The sequence below is a fragment of the Mustela putorius genome, unplaced genomic scaffold (genome assembly GCF_011764305.1).
Source record: "Mustela putorius furo isolate JIRA1106 unplaced genomic scaffold, ASM1176430v1.1 tig00003859_pilon_pilon_pilon, whole genome shotgun sequence".
Taxonomy (NCBI): domain Eukaryota; kingdom Metazoa; phylum Chordata; class Mammalia; order Carnivora; family Mustelidae; genus Mustela; species Mustela putorius.
Window position 1 is genome coordinate 540320 of NW_025422011.1, and position 18292 is coordinate 558611.

An 18292-nucleotide genomic window follows, 5' to 3' on the forward strand; every position below is an offset into this window, starting at 1 on the left:
AGGCCTCCTGCTGACAGCGATACAAGTGAGCTTAGAAACCCTATTCAAGCAAGCCTTCAGATGACTGCAGCCCCAACCTAAGCCTTGACTTCAAGCTTTTGAGGGACCTTGAGCCAGGACCATCCAAGTAAATTGCTCCTGCATTCCTGATGCTTAGAAATTGTGTGAAATAATGTTTACTGTGTTAAGTCTCTAAGGTTTAGGGTAATTTATTGCAAAGCAATAGGTAACTAGTACACACAGACACACACACACGCACACACACATACATTTTTATTCTCACAGCCATCATGGGATAAGTGGTATTCTGAGGAAACAAAGGCTTAGGTGGTTACTTAACTTACTCAAGGCCACACAGCTATTGGTTGCAGATGCATGATACCACACCCCTTTACTCCACTATATTATACTCTCTTTTCAAGTCTTGCTTCTTTCAGGCAGCTTTTTAGCTATCTCTCCCAACTTGATTAGCTTGCCATCAATGCCCTCATTCAAACAATGGATTGGGGGGAAAAAAAAAGAATGGCTAAGGACGTAATCCAGAATTACACTTCTGGAGATGTCCCTTTAGGATCATATGAACCTATCTGGTATGATCGTTCAACCAATTATTTATCATCCATGCTATATTCCTTCTGCTTATTCACAAGGATATTGTGGAGATGTTGTCAACGTCCTGCTGAAATTCAAATAAAACTAAACAAATATAATGAATATAGCCATACTAAGTACAGCTTTCTCCTAATTTACCAATCTAGTTATCCCTTAAAAAAGGGAATATATTTTCATTAACTGTTTAATTTCTTCCTCCTTCAGTATGACAGCCATTACCATCATTCATTACCACTCCCATCACTGGACAGTTATCGCTGGTTTTGATAAATAAATAAATAACCATTAAAATTTTTTTTTATTTTTTAAAAGATTTTATTTATTTACTTGACAGAGAGAAGATCACAAGTAGGCAGAGAGGCAGGCAGAGGGAGAGGGGGAAGCAGGCTCCTCGCTATGCAGAGAGCCCAATGCGGGGCCCAATCCCAGGACCCTGAGATCATGACCTGGGTCGAAGGCAGAGGCTTAACCCACTGAACCACCCAGGCGCCCCAATAAATAACCATTTTAGACCCATTATTTGTTTTAAACCTCAGAACTACCCTATGAAGTAGGGTAAAGTATTTCTACTTTACCAATAGGAAAATTTGGCTTAAAGAAGTTAAATAACTTGCCTAATGTCATTTTATTAAGAGGTGAAAGAGCTGGGATTGAAAGCAAGCCTTCCTTACTCTACAAGTGTGGGATCCCTTTCTTTCTCTTTCCCCTTTTCTTCCATCTCCTCCCCTGGTCCTCCCCTTCCCCACTTCTTCAATAAACTCTGATAGGTTTACCATTACCACAGGTTCCTTTCCTGAATATCTACAGGTATTTATTCATTTTAATAGTTGAAGAATATCACCCAAGATATATACTAGGTCACCAACCTTCAGTCTGCTAAAATGACCTTCTGAATATGGGTTCCCTGACTTCAATCTTTGGAGCTTCTCTCCCCCCTGCCAACCCCTCCCCATAATGGGCACAATTTCCATTTTCTAAAGATTGCCAGCAGTGGTTCAGCCAGCTTATCTACTAGATCTTTGTACCCTGGAATGTACATTAGATCCAGGAACTTGAATTCATTTTAAGCAGTTAGGTGATCTCTTACAATCCAGTCATGTTTGATTTCATTCCCTGGAACTACCATTCACTTTATCTCTTCCAGTCCAAATAGCATCCTCTTTAACTGAGAAGACTAAATCAAAATAGGAGGTGAATGCTGGGTTTTTTTTCTTTCATTCATTAATAGTATACCATCCACCTAGGCTTCATTGTTCTTTTTGCCACAATGTGATTTTTTTTAAGACTTTATTCATTTATTTGACAGAGAGAGATCACAAGTAAGCGGAGAGGCAGGCAGAGAGAGAGGAAGGGAAACAGGCTCCCTGCTGAGCAGAGAGCCCGATGCGGGACTCGATCCCAGGACCCTGGGATCATGACCTGAGCTGAAGGCAGCGGCTTAACCCACTGAGCCACCCAGGCGCCCCCACAATGTGATTTTTTAAAGCTTTATTTATTTAAGTAACCTCTACATCCATTGTGGGGCTCAAGCTCAAGACCCCAAGATCAAAAGTCACATGCTCCTCTGACTAAGCCAGCCTAGCACCCTGTTGCAATGTAATTTTTTAATAAGGAAGACTTTTATATATGCACTCCTATGTTTATTGCAACATTATTTTTTATTTAAATTCAATTAATTAACATATAATGGATTATTGGTTTCAGAGGTAGAGGTCAGTGATTCATGTATAATCTTATATAATACCCAGTGCTCCTTACATCACATGCCTTCATTAATGTCCATTACCCAGCTGCTCCATGCCCCCCAGCCACCCTCCCCTATTGCAACATTACTTACAATAGCCAAGATGTAGAAGCAACTTAAGTGTCTATTGATAAATGTATGGATAAAGAAGATGTGGTATATGTGTATATGTATATATGTATCATATATGTATATAATGGAATATTACACAGCCATAAAAAGGATGGACGCTTGCCGTTTGCAACAAGATGGAAGGACCTGGATAGTATTATGCTAAGTAAAATAAGTCAGACTGAGAAAGTCAAAGGTCATATAATTTTGTTTATATGTGGAATTTAAAAAACAAAGCAAATTAATAAACACACAAAAGACAGAATCCGATTTATAAATACAGAGAACAACTGATGGCTGCCAGAGGGGAGGGAAGTAGGGAGATGGGAAAAATGGGTGAAGGGGAGTGGGAGATAAAGGCCTCCAGCTGAGGAATGAATAAGTCACGGGGATAAAAGGTATATCGTAGAATATAGTCAATTATATTATAATAGTTATATGGTGACAGATTATAACTACACTTGTGGTGAGCCCAGAAAAATATACAGAGATACTGAATCACTCTGTTTGTACCTGAAACTAATGTAACATGTAGGTCTACTATACTCAAATAAAAAGCAAACTAAAAAATTAAAAGGGTATTTTTAATTTTTATTTCTTTTTAAAAATGATTTAATTTATTTATTTATATGAGAGAGAGAACACAAGTACTCAGGGCTTGATCCCAGGACCCTGAGATCATGACCTGAGCCAAAGTCAGATGTTTAACTCACTGAATCACCCAGGCGCCCCAAAGGAAGACTTCTTACATTGTCTTCAGTATTTTGCCACAAGTCTCAGTTTTCCTTGTCTCTTATTTTCCCTTTAATTTAATACAATTCAGTAAATATTCATTTATATGTGCCTTGATCCAGGCACTTGGCCAAATGTTAGGAACATGGGAACAGGTATATGCTGTCATGGAGATTATAGCCCAATAAGAAAGGCAGAATTTAAGCTAACAATTGTATGTATGAGAACTGTTAGGAAAAGAGTATATAAGAAGCATATTAAACCTAATTTAAAGGTTCAAGTCTTCTTAGAAAAAGAGGCACTTAAAAAAAGTATTGCCAATCATATATAAACTCTTTCAGAAAAGACAAGAAAAAGTACTTCCAAACTCATCTTATGAGGTCAGAATAATCCTGACTCCTAATACCCTAAAATACCTCATGCAGATAGACACAAAAATCACTAACAAAATGTTAGTTAAAGGAATCCAATGACATATGAAATGATAATAAATCATGACTAAGGTGGATTTATCCACGCGAACAGCACAAAAGAGAATATATATGTTACTCAATAGACTCAGAAAAATAACATAAAAATGAATATTAATTCATAATAAAAATTCTCACCAACTAAGAATAAAAGTAAACTTCCTCAACCTAATAAAGTGCATCCATGAAAAACCTCCCATTTAATTCTAAAGACTAAAAATTTTCCAGCCAAAGCAAGGTTATCTGCTCTTACCAAATTTATTTAACATTGTAATGAGGTCCTACTCTGTGCAATAAATAAAGAAAAAAGACCCCACAGAGATTGGAAAGGAAGAAGTAAAACTGCCTCTATTTGCATATGACACGATTTTGCATGTAGAAAATTCTAAGGAATCTACAGTGAAACTATGAGAACTAATAAGTGAATTTAACAAAGTCACACGATACAAGAGGAATATACAAAAGGCAATTATATTTCTATAATCTTGCAATGAAAAATTGGTAAAGAAAATAGTTTTAACAATAATACTGTTTATAATATTAGCATAAAACATGAAATATTTAGGGATAAATTCAATAAAATGTGTAAGATCTATATATTAAATACTATAATACCTTGCTGAGAGAAATATCAGATGACCCAAGGAAAAATGTACTATGTTCATGGATTAGAAGTTTCAATATTATGAAGTTAACAATTCTCCCTAGACTGATCTACAGAGTCTTCAAATCTCAATCAAATTATTCTCAGGATTGCTTTGCTTTGTTTTCTTTTCTTTCTTTCTTTTTTTCTTTCTGTCTGTCTGTCTTTCTTGTTGTAGAAATTGACAAGTTTATTCTCAAAGTTATATGGAAATGCAAGAGACCTCTAATGACCTAAACAATACTGGAAAAGTAAAAGCTGAAGTGCATACACTACGTTACTATAAAGTTAAAGTAATCAAGACTAAAATTTTACAAATAGATCAGTAGAACAGAACAGAAAATCTAGAAATGCACCCACACATATAAAGTCAATTGACTTTTTTTTTTTAAACAAAGGAACAAAAACAAGTAAGTGGGAAAAGTAAAGCCTTTTCAACAAATGGTGCTGGAACAAACAACTGGCTATCCAGATGGTACAAAAAGAACCTTGACCTCAACTTCAAGCCACCCACAAAAATTGATTCAAGATGGATTATAGACCTAAACATAAAAGCTAGATTTTTAATCCTTTCAGAAGAAAATGTAGGGTAATACTGTCCCAAACTTAGGGTAGGCAAAGATTTTTAAAAACTGGACCCAGAAGGCACTAACCATAAAAGAAAAAATTGATCAAATAGACTTTAAAAACTTCTGCTCAGTGAAAGACACCATTAGGGGAAAAAAAACAATCCAAAGAATGGTAGAAATATTTGCAATATGCATATCTGACTTGCAACCAGAATACATAAAGAACTCCTACCGCTCAATAATTAAAACAACCCACCCAAAACTGAGCAGAAGATTTCAAAAGGAACTTCACAAAGAAAATGGCCAGTAAACAATTAAAAACTGTTCAGCATCATTAATCATCAGGGAAATGCAAATTAAAACCATAACGAGATAGCACTCAATACTCACAAGAAAAGCTAAAATTAAAAAGTCTGGGCTCACTTCAGCAACACATATATTAAAATTGTTACGATACAGATTAGCATGGCCCCTGTGCAAGGATGACAGGCAAGTTTGTGAAGTGCTCCATATTTTCTAAAATAACCTTATAGTGATAATCACTTCACAATACATACATATATCAAACCATCACATTGTATATCTTAAATTTAAACAATGTTATGTGTCAATTATATCTCAATAAAGCTAAGGGGGAAAAGAAGACTGAAAACACCAAATGTTACCAAGGATGTGTTAACAATAGGGATTTTTCAGACATTGTTGGTGGGCATGTAAAACAGTACAACCACTCCGGAAAAAGTCTGCCAGCAATTCCACCCTTAGATATTTACCCAAGAGAAATAAAAAACATATGTCCATGAAGTTCAGCATCCTTTCATGAAAAAACTCAGAACAAATTGGGTATAGAAGGGAATGTACTTCAACAAAATAAAGGCCATTTATGGCCCACAACTAACATACTCAATGGTGAAAGACTGAAGCCTCTCCCTCTAAGATCAGGAACGAGACCATGCCTTTTCAACATAGTACTGGAAGTCCTTGCCAGAGAAATTAGGCAAGAAAAAGAAATGGAAGCCATCCAAATTGGAAAGGAAAAAATAAAACTCTGTAGAGAATATCACCAAATATAGAACGAATTTTTTTAAAAGCCATCAAGGGGCACTGGATGGCTCAGTCGGTTAAGTGTCTCTGCCTTTGGCTCAGCTCACAATCTCAGGGTCCTGGGATCAAGCCCATGTCAGGCTCCCTGCTCAGCAGGGAGTCTGCTTCTCCTCCCTTGCCCCTGCTCATGTGCTCTCTCTCTCTCTTGCTCACTCTTCCTCTCAAATAAATAAAATCTTTAAAAAATTAAAACAATTAAAAATCAATCAAAAACCTCTTAGAACTAATAAACGAATTCAGTTAAGTTACAGGACACAAAATCAATGTACAAAAACCAGTTGCATTTTTTTAAAGATTTTTTTTAATTTATTTATTTGACAGAGAGAGATCACAAGTAGGCAGAGAGACGGGCAGAGAGAGAGAGAGAAGCAGGCTCCCTGCAGAGCAGAGAGCCCAATGTGGGGCTCGATCCCAGGACCCTGAGATCATGACCTGAGCCGAAGGCAGAAGCTTTAACCCACTGAGCCACCCAGGCGCCCCATCAGTTGTATTTTTTATACACTAACAACAAACTAACTGAAAAGGAAATAAAGAAAACAATGCCATTTACAATAGTATCAAACACTATAAAATACTTAGGAGTAATTTTATTGAAAGAGGTGAAAAATCTGTACACTGAAAACTGTGAGACAGAAGACCGAAACAAATAGAAAGATATCTGTGTTCATGAATTGGGGGAATTAATATTGTTAAAATGTTCCTATTCCTCAAATATATCTACAGATTCAATGTAATCCCTAGCAATGTTCCAATGGAATTTTTCACAGCAGTTAAAAAAAAAATCCATATGAAACCACAAAAGACCCTGAATGGCTAAATCAATCCTAAGAAAGAACAGAGCAGGAGATACCACACTTCCTGATTTCAAACTATATTACAAAGCTACAACATAATCAAAACAGTATGGTACTGGCATAAAAACATTTGCACAGACCAATGGAACAGAATCAAGAACCTAGAAATAAACCTATGCATATACAGTGAATGAATATTTGGCAAGAGAGCCAAAAATACTCAATGGAGAAAGGTTAGTCTCTCCAACAAATGGTGCTGGGAAAACAGATATTCAGGCAAAATAATGAAATTGGACCCCCTATCTTACACCACTTACAAAAGTTAACTTGAAATGGATTAAGGACTTAAATGTAAGATCTAAAACTGTTAAACTCCTACAAGAAAACATAGGGGAAAATCTTCTTGACTTTGGTCATTGCAATGATTTTTTGTATGTGATACCAAAAACACAAACAACAAAAGCAAAAATAAATAAGTGGGACTACATGAAACTCAAAAGCTTCTGCACAGCAAAAGAAACAGTCAACAAAATGAAAAGGTTACCTACAGAATGAGAGAAAATATTTGCAAACCATATATCTGATAAATCATCAATATCCAAAATATATAAGGAACTCACACAACTCAATAGCAAAAAAACCCAAATAACCCAATTTAAAAATGGGCAGAGGACCTGAATAGATAACTTTCCCAAAGAAGAGATATTATTGGCCAACAGATACATGAAAAGATAGTCAACATCACTAATTATCAGGGAAATGCAAATCAAAACCACAATGAGATATCACCTCACATCTATAAAAATTATTATTAAAAAAGAGGTAACGTGTCAGCAGAATGTAGAGCAAAGGAAACCCTTGTGCTGGGGAGAATGTAAATTGGTGCAGTCATTCTGGAAAATAGTATGAAGTTCTTCAAAAAGATAAAGATAGAACTACCATACAATCCAGCAATCCCGTATTTGGGCTTATATCCATAGGAGGTGAAATTCCTATTTCAAAGACGTATCTCCACTCCCATGTTCATTACAGCATTATTCACAATAGTCAAGTCAGGAACAATATAAATGCTGGTGTATGAATGGATAAAGAAAATATGGTATATGTATACAGTGGAATACAATTCAGCTATAAAAGAGAAGGAAATCTTGCCTTCTACAACAATATGGATGGAACTTGAAGGCATTATACTAAGTGAAATAAGTCCGACAGAGAAAGACAAATGCTATATGGAAAGACAAATATATATGGAATCTAAAAAAGCCAAACTCATTGAAATTGAGTGTAGAATGGTGGTTACCAAGAATGGGGGTAGTAGAAATGGGAAGACGTTGGTCAGAGGGTATAAACTTCTAGTTATAAGATGAATAATTTCTGAGGACATAATGTACAGCATGGTGACTATACTTAGCAATACTGTATTATAAACTTGAGAGTTACTAAGGGGGTAAATCTTAAGTGTTTTTACCACCACCACCATCACCAACAACAAATCCCCCCCCAAAAAACAGGTAATTATGTGAGGTAATAGAGGTGTTAACCTTATTGTGGTAATCATTTTACAATATACATATATATCAGATCATCACATTATACACCACAAATTTATATAATGTTACATGTCAATTACATCACAATAAAGCTGGGAAAAAATGTGTGCACAAAAAGACTTATAGACAAATGTTCTCAGAAATTTTTTTTATAGTAGCCAAAACCCACATAATTCACATGATGGTTAACAGGTGAACAAAAAACAAATTGTGTTATATTTCTATAGTGGAATACTACTCAGTAATTAAAAGGAACAAACGGGCTGGTACATACCACGATGTAGATGAACATTTCTCCAAAGGAGATACACAAATGACCAATATGCAAATGAAAAGATACCTGACATCATTAGTCTTCAGATAAATATAAATTAAAAACATGAGATACTACTTCATACTCACTAGAATGCCTCTAATAAAAAGGACAGATGATATCAAATGTTGGTAAGAATGTGGAGAAGCTATAACCCATGCATTGCTGGTGGGAATGTAAAATGATGCAGCTACTTTGGAAAACAGGCAGTTCCTCACAAAGTTACACACAGAATTACCATATGACCCAGCATCCACTCCTAGGTATACGCCCAAGAGAAATGAAAATGTATGTTCACACAAATATTTGAATGCAGATGTTCATTGTAGCACTACTCATAATAGCCGAAAAGAAGAAACAACCCAGATGTCTGTCTACAGTGGACTGGATAAACAGACGTGGTACGCCTGCATGATGGAATATTACTTGGCCATAGAAAAGGAAAGAGGTATGCATCTGAAACATACTATGCATGGATGAACCTTGAAATCATCATTTTAAGTGAAAGAAACCAGACACAGAAGCCCACATATTGTAGGATTCCATCTATATGAAATGTCCAGAATAGGCAAATCCAAAGAGACAGAAAGTAAATTAGGGGCTATGAGTGGGTGTGTGGGGGAAAAGTAGTAGGTAATTAGTAATTAGAGTTACTGCTAATAAGTATGGGGTATTTTGGAGGGCGGGGGGAGCTGGTGATGAAAATGTTCTAAAATTGATTGTGGTGATGGTTGCACAACTGTGTATGAATACACTAAAAACCACCAAATTGTACATTTCAAATAGGTGAATTTTGGGGCATCTGGCTGGCTCAGTCCATAGAGCATGCAACTCTTAGTCTCAAGGTTGTGAGTTCAAACCCCATGTTGGGTATGGAGACTACTTTAAAATAATTTAAAAGTAGGGGTGCCTGGGTTGCTTAAGTTGGTTAAGTGTCTGATTCTTGGTTTTGGCTCATGTTGTAATCTCAGGGTCATGAGATGGAGCCCGGCATTAGGCTCCGCACTCAGCATGAAGTTTGCTTCAGATTCTCTCCCCCTCTGCCCCTCCCACTTGTGCTCTCTTGCCCTCTCAAAAATAAAGTTTTAAAAAACAGGTGAATTTTATGGGATTCAATTTTATCTCAAGCTATTATTTAAAAAAATTTTTAAAGATTTTATTCTTATTTATTTGACAGAGAGAGAGAGAGAGAGCACACATGCACGATTACAAGTAGGAGGAGAAACAGAGGGGAAGGGAGAGGCAGGCTCCCTGTTGAGCAGGGAGCCCAATATGGGACTGGATCCCAGGATCCTGGGATCATGACCTGAGCCAAAGGCAGACGCTTAACTGACTGAGCCACCCAGGTGCTCCTAAATTTTTTTTTTTTTAAAGAACCATGTATACAATCCTTTTCTGTGAGTTTTCTGTTCATTTCCTTCATTAAATTTTCTACAGAATTTTTAGTATTTTTCCTTCATTCATTTATTTGAAAGAGAGAAAGCAAGAGAAAGAGAAAGAGAGAGAGAAAGCATGAGCAGGGAAGAGGGGCAGAGGAAGAGGGAGAAGCAGACTCCAAACTGAGCAGGGAGCCAGACTCAGGACTCAATCCCACATGTCCTGAGCGGAAAGCATTTGCTTAACCAACTGAGCCAAATGGGCACCTGAATTTTTAGTATTTCTATAACTGATTTTTAGGAACTCTGTATGTAAGGAAATTAGTCTTTCATCTGTAATATAAGCTGTAAATACCTCTCCCTGTTTGTTGTTAATCTTTGGTTCTTACATAAAGGGTTTGTTGTTGTTGTTGTTTTTTGTCATACAGATTTTTCATCCTTTTTTATCTAATGAAATACATCAATAGTTTCTTTTATGACTTCCAGGTTTTTTGTCATTCATATTTAGAAAGGCTTTTCTCTCTGTGAGATTATAAAAACATTTTCCTGTGGTTTCTTTGAGTGTATTTATGGTTTCCATTTTTACATTGAATTTTCTGATCCATCTGGAATTTATTTTCATATAAGGTGTGAGGAAGGAATCCAACTTTTCAAAAGATGGCTACTACTGGTGCTCATTGATTTAAAGCACCCTCCCTCCTCCAACATAAGTTAGTACCATTTCACATTTGGGTCAATTTGGGGGCTTCTCCATTCTGGTCCATTGATCTTTACTTATCTCTTCATGTGCCAGTAATGAATGTTTGTACAGAAGAGTGATGAAGAACATGTATATTGGAGCCAGCTTTCTGAGTTTAAATTCAACCTCTGAGACTTGCTGGCTCTGTGAGTTTGAGCAAGGTCATCCTAATGGGCTGTTGTGAGGATTAAATGAATTATTTTATCTAAAGAGCTTAGAACAGTACTTAGGACACAGTGTTTTGTGTTAGCTATTTTATTAATAAAATTTTATGGCCTTATAATAGATTCTAAATCTGGAGCTAGTGCTCCATTATTTCTTTTTTTTCTCAGGATATTCCTGGTTATTCTAGTCTACTTGGTTTTTCTGTATAATCTTTACAATCAGCTTGTCTTAACAAAATAAGCAAACAAGCAAAATAAAATCCTGTTTTTACTGAGATCATGCTAATTATAGATTAAATTAGGAGCACTGACAGCTTTATGATTTTCAAGTCTTCCTTTCCAAGAACACAGTATGCCTTTCCATATGCCCAAGTCTTCTTTCAGGTTTTACGGTACTGTTTTAAAGCCTTCATATAGTTCTGGATATTCTTGTTGGGTTTATTGCTAGGTATTTTATCTTCTCTTACTATTATAAAAAGGGAATTTTCTCCTTATCTGAATATATACAGACTATTTTTATTTTTATAAGGATTTTCATTTATTTATTTGTCAGAGAGAGAGAGAGAAAATGAGCATACAAGCAGGGGGAGAGGCAGGCAGATGGAGAAGCAGGCTCCCTGCTGAGCAAGGAGTCCATCTCGGGACTCAATCCCAAGACCCTGGGATCATGACCCAAGTGGAAGGAAGATGCTTAACCAACTGAGCCACCCGGGGGGGGGGGGTCCCAAGGCTATTATTTTTTTTTTTTAAAGATTTTATTTATTTATTTGTTAGAGAGAGAGAGAGAGCTCGAGCACAGGCAGACAGAGTGGCAGGCAGAGGCAGAGGGAGAAGCAGGTTCCCTGCCCAGCAAGGAGCCTGATGTGGGACATCCCAGGACACTGGGATCATGACCTGAGCCAAAGGCAGCTGCTTAACCCACTGAGCCTCCCAGGCGTCCTGTAAGGCTATTATTTTTAAATAAATCACTGGGGGCACCTGGGTGGCTCAGATGGTTGTCTGCCCTCGGCTCAGGTCTTGATCTCAGGGTCCTGAGATAGAGTCCCCATCGGTTCCCCTGCTCAGTGGGGAGCCTGCTTCTCCCTCTCCCTCTGCTGCTCCCCCTGCTTATACTCTCTCACTCTCTGTCAAATAAATAAATAAAATCTTTAAAAATAAATAAATAAATAAATAAATAAATGGTGTTAGTATATTTTGTCTAATTGCCTTGCTGAAGTTTCATACTCTTTATAATAGATTCAACTTACCTGGGGCTTTCCAGGTTAAGTACTCATGTTACCTGCAAATGATGTAATTTTCCTTTAAAATTTTTATGTCTCTTATGTCTTTTTCCTGTCTAATAGTATTGACTGAAATCTACAGAAAAATGTAAATAACAGTAGGAAACAGTAAAGGGTAAAACTATTTTTATAATTATATCTAGAACTCATAGCTCATATTTCCTCCTTCTGAAATGAAGATAACATGAAGGTAAATAAAAGATTTAAAATTTTAAGGAAGAAAAAAAGAAAATGAGATTTAATTATGAATTTTAAATGTAAGAATTTTAGAAAAAGCTCCTTTTTTAAAAAAACAAAAGGGTTATACAAATATAATTCAGCATAATCTATATTGTGTAAAAACACCCATGAATAAAAAAAAAAAAATTAGACCAAGGAGAGAGAGGCCCCAGGAGAAAGAAACTTGCTGACACCTTGAGTTAGACTTCTAGCCGGAGACTGTGAGAAAATAAATTTCTGTTGTTTAAGCTAAAAAACCCCACCAAAAACAAAAACCAAAACCCCAAAACAAACAAACAAAAAACCCACTAGGAATAATAGCAAGTATATAAATGGTGAGTGTTGTCAGTAGTGGGTTTGGAGGTGATTATTTTTCTGCTTCATTACACCTTTCCATACTACTAAATTTCTACAATAAGCAAGTATTTCTTTAATGATCAGAAAAACATAAACAGAAAAAAAAAGAATTAATCATGTGTGCTGCTTTTTGGCTGAATGTGACTTTGAGCTTACGTCTTGACATTTGAAATCCCTATCACCATGTTCTCCTAACTCAGTCCAGTTTTGTGATCTACATCAAAAATGCTTTATCTGTATCTTCCATCTGGCTAAGGTAGTCTGTGGTCTAATCCCATGATGATGTCACTTCTCTTCTCCTCTTCTTTTATCTGAATCCAGATGTCCTCCACCATGCTCCCACCCTCAGATTTGTGACTAGATATACATGCAGCTATAGATCTTTTTGATACCAAACTGCTTTGCTTCTCAAGCCTCTTAAATATATTTCTTTTTCTTTGCCCATGATTCTTCCCGTAAGACCTCTGAATGACCCACAGATGGAAGTATCCCACAGGCAAATCTGCTCTTTGGTACTCCTGAGCATTAACTCTCCTTGAGCAAGCATTGTTCTCAAGTTTTTGAACCCTGGGATGTCTCCTAAGACACTCCAAGGAACCCCTCTCCAGCCAAGATGATGACTAACACAACTTTTGGAGATACAGAATTCTTGGAGGATGTTCAGGAACCATCTTGATTGGCTTTATTACAAATCCATACTATCTAACCTCAACTGGACGCTCATGGCTACTGGGTAATCCTTTTAGTCATCTCCTTCTGACTTTGTATTGCATTCCTTACAACAGCTGCCCCAGACATTTTCCATTCTCACATTTCCAAACTAACCCTTAGCCCCAACTCCCAACTCTAAGTTGATAAATGATTTTACTGAGAAGACCAGAGTCATCTGATTTTTTTAGTGCTTCAATTTCCTTCCCCCATGCCTTAATATTTCTTTTTGTCTTCAGTTAATCCTCACCTCCTTCTTTCCTCTCTGAGAGAAAGAATCTTTCCTATTTCTTACTAAGATTAATCTCTCCACCTGCGCTCCTGAATCCTTGTTCTTTCAATTTCTCTGCGACCTTGCTCTATCAATTATCCCCTTACATTTGCATCTTTAATCTTGCCTTTTCCATTAACTCCTTGCTATCTACCTGCACATGTTTAAGTGATCCCTTAATCTAAAAAATCTTTCAGAGACTACTCGCTACAGCTTTCTTCTCCTTTCATTCTTCAAAGCCACATTTCTCAGAAGGGTGTGCTATAGTCAGTATCCCCCTCTTTCTCATCACAGCTATCCATTCACTCAATAATCCTTTCAGTGTCGCTTCCATCATTCAACTGAACTATTCTCTTGGAATTTATGAATGATCACTCAATAAACGTAGTAGATTCGAAGGATCTTTTCTTAGTTCTCCACCTGTGACAACTGATACTATTGCCCATCTTTTCCTCGGAACTCTCCTCCTTGGTTTCTGTACGGTCATACTTTCCCATTTCTTTTCATACATTCTGATGTTTCTTCCCTGATTCTTCTTCCTCCCCCCCCCCTTTTTTTTTTTAAAGATTTCATCTATTTATTTGACAGAGAGAGAAAGAGAGAACACAAACAAGGGGAGTAGCAGGCAGAGGGAGAGGGACAGAAGCAGGCTCTCTGCTGAGCAGACAGCCTGATGAGGGGATTGATCCCAGGACCTTGGGATCATGACCTGAGCCAAAGGCAGACACTTAGCCAATTGAACCACTCAGGCGCCCCAAAATAAATTCTGGAGGTCACTTTAGATAGCTTTCCAATTTATTGAGCAAGGCCAATTTAGTTAGAAATTAATTCTCAGCATTTCATGTTTCTTCTTTTTTTTAAAGATTTTAAAAATTTCTTTATTTGAGAGAGAGAGAGAGCAAGCATATGAGCGGGGGGTGGAAGGGGTGGTGGGGAATGGCAGCAGCAGGCTCCCCACTGAACAGGGAGCCTGATGCAGGGCTCAGTCCAGGAACCCAGAGATCATGGCCTGAACCAAAGGCAGATGCTTAACCAACTAAGCCACCCATGTGCCCCTCTCACCCTTTAAATAAAAGGATCTCCCAAAGTTCTACCCTTATCCCCCCTCTCACTACACATTCATTCCTCAGTGATCCCATCCATTCACATGATTTAACTATGGACCATATTTCCTCTTCCAGTCTCTGTATCTTGAATCCCTGCTGACAAAAGCATTTGAAAGGTGTGCTGTCTTTGCAAACTCCAAAGTTGACTCTAAATCAAACTACAGCAATAACACTTTTAACTAACTCCACTTAAAAAATTCAGCTAGTCTTCTGTTTCTCACTTTTCCTTTTTAAATAACATGTTTATACTGCTCATTTTTGATTTTTAAGTTTTAGACATTATTTTCGGACGCTTAATTGAAGATGACAAATTGCCTTTTTTACCACCTACACATACTTCCCATCTTCCAATCACTCTACTATATAGAACCAACTTTAGCTTAAAATATTCAGTACTTCTATTTTTATGCTCTATAAATATTATTCATAACCAAGCTGCAAGGTATATTATTAGTACAATTATCCCTTCTTAACTTTTCATTATTCTTGGAATAATTGCCACTTTCTTGGCTTGGTTTGCTTAGAGTTTCTAAGTATTAAACATGATTTCTTTTTTTAATTAAAGATTTTATTTTTCAAGTAATCTCTACACCCAAGGCAGGACTCACATTCATAACCTTGAGATCAAGAGTTGCATGCTCCACTGACTGAGCCAGCCAGGCGCCCCTAATCATTGTTTCTTTAACTGAAGCATTCACATCTAACTCTCCAACTGAATGTAATCTAACACAACTGGGTTTTTAAAATTTTTTAATTATTTTTTTAATTTTTTATAAACATATATTTTTATCCCCAGGGGTACAGGTCTGTGAATCACCAGGTTTACACACTTCACAGCACTCACCATAGCACATACCCTCCCCAATGTCCATAATCCCACCCCCCCTCCCAACTTCCCTCCCCCCATCAACCCTCAGTTTGTTTTGTGAGATTAAGAGTCACTTACGGTTTGTCTCCCTCCCAAACACAACTGGTTTTTAAGAAATATTTATTTATTTGAGAGAGGGAGAGCAACAGGAAGGGGTGGAGAGAGAAGAGAATCTTAAGCAGACTCTATGCTTACTGCAGAGCCCTACTTGGGGCTCAGTCTCATGACACTGAGATCATGACCTGAGCTAAAACCAGGAGTCAGATGTTTAACTGCCTGGGGCACCCAGATTCCCCTGATACAGTAGTTTTAGCAGTTCTGTTTTTATATTCTTATATACATTCCTCTAGAAGTTTTCTGCTGCTCCAGTTTGAACTGGTTGTTTTCTAGCTCTTCTGCACAAATGGTGGTTGGGTCTATCCTTCATTATCATCTTAAGACTTCTCTTAGACTTTCTCCTGTGTTGTTGGATCCCTTGTTTCTAGATCCCATAATTTCCCACCTTTTTAGGTTTATTTCCATTTTTTGAGAAAACACAACCTCTAGGAGTTTCATGAGAAAAGCTATATGGGAGTTAATATTTATAAGCTCTTGCCTATCTAAAAATCTACATTCTGTCTTATAGTTGATTTATAATTTGGCTTGGCACAGAATTTGAGGTCAGAAATAATCTTCCCCTAGAATTCTGAAAGTGTTTTCTATTGTTTTTTTAGCTTCCAGAATTGCTGTTGGGAAGCATGATGGCATTTTAATTCTTCTGTTTTCTTTCTTCAATGTTATACTCCAGGACTGGGCCTCTACATTTTTTGCATGATTTCTCTTACTTTCCAGTTTTGGGCCTGTTTTGGGCAATATCATCAACTTAACTTTTCAGCCCTTCTATTGGATTTTTTTCTTTTTCATTTCTTTTTAGAGGTGGGGAGGGGCAGAGGGAGAGAGAGAATCCCAAGCAAGCTCCACACCCAGCACAGAACCCCACATGAGGCTCCATCTCACAACCCCCAGATCATGACCTGAGCCAAAGGCAAGAGTCAGACGTTTAACTGACTGAGCCACCCAGGTGCCCCTGAATTTTTATTTCTGGTATTCCAATTTCTAAGAACCCTTTCCTGTTTTTTTTTTTTTTTTTTTTTAATAGCAGGGTAATCTTTTTTTCTTTTTTTAAAAATTAACATATAATGTATTATTTGTTTCGGGGTACAGGTCTGTGATTCATCAGTCTTACACAATTCACAGCGCTCACCATAGCACATACCCTGCCCAGTGTCCATCATGAATCACCCCATCCCTCCTACCCACTTCCATTCCAGCAATCCTCAGTTTGTTTCCTGAGATTAAGAGTCTCTTATGGTTTGTCTCCCTCCCTGGTTTTGTACCATTTCACTTTTTCCTCTCTTTCCCCATGAACCTCTGCCTTGTTTCTCAAATTCCACATATCAGTGAGATCATACGATAATTGTCTTTCTCGAACTGACTTATTTCACTTAGCATAATACCCTCTAGTTCCATCCACGTCTTTGCAAGTGGCAAGATTTCATTTTTTGAAGGCTGCATAATATTCCTCTGTGTGTGTGTGTGTGTGTGTGTGTGTGTGTGTGTCTGTGTCTGTGTATACACCACATCTTCTTATCCATTCATCTGCCGATGGACATCTAGGTTCTTTTCCCAGTTTGGCTATTGCAGACATTGCTTATAGCAGGCTGGTCTATTTAATGGGTCCAGTATCTTCTCTTTTTAACTCCTGAGATTATTAATAACAGCTTTCTTGAAGTTTTCTTTTCCTTGTATTGTCACTACGTCTGAGTTTCCTCCTCCTCTGCCCTGTCAGTTTTGTTTTGGCTTCTGACTATCATGTTTGAGACTTCCTCCACATGACTGGTGATCCTTGCGTATGTTCATCCATATTTAGAGTGAGATATTAAAAAGCTCATTAACTGAATGGATGGAGCTTATTAACATTGATCTTTGTACAGTGAATATGAGATCTGGTCATTTCACAGTGGAACTTCTAAACATCATATTCGTAGGGGTTACTTTAGTTTCTCCAGAAAATATTCCAGACTTATGTCTGGAGGGGATCCACTTGGCAGCCAGCATTCTGAGAGCTAAGCAAAGGAAGGGAACAGGATATCAATATTTGGCGTACAGACACTGTCTTAATCTTCTTGTTTTCATTAGACCTCCTCACCTCTGCTCTGAGTATCTCATTCCTGAGTTGAGAGTTCCTCCAGTTTAGTTTCTCCAAACTTCTACTGGATTCAGAAGGGCAATGACCCTGATGCTTGATGAAGGGGAGAGGACCTAGGGATCTAACTGCTTCTTATAAAGACTTTCAACAGATCTTCCTGTTTTCAGCTTTCCTCACACCCCTAATTTCAGAGTAACCGTCGTTTCCAGTTCCTGACCCCTGGACCTCTGTGACACAGACAGACACCTTTCCCATTGCTTCTTGGCCTTTTGGCTAAAATCAAGTGCAGACACCTTTCCTTTTTGTAGGTAGTCATCAGCTTTCTCTGCTAAATCTGTTCCTACTTAACCATCTGCTGTTCAGCTTCTAAAATT

General features: G+C 37.4%; 1 protein-coding gene and 1 non-coding gene across 5 annotated transcripts in view; one reads left to right on the forward strand and one right to left on the reverse strand.

Moving 5' to 3' along the window:
- The window catches only part of CUNH11orf49 (chromosome unknown C11orf49 homolog), a 189536-nt gene that overhangs the window by 68841 nt on the left and 102403 nt on the right, over window positions 1-18292 (reverse strand). The window lies entirely within an intron of this gene.
- LOC123387795 lies at window positions 5297-5398 on the forward strand. Its single transcript, XR_006602284.1, has one exon. It is a non-coding gene; the product is annotated as a U6 spliceosomal RNA (small nuclear RNA).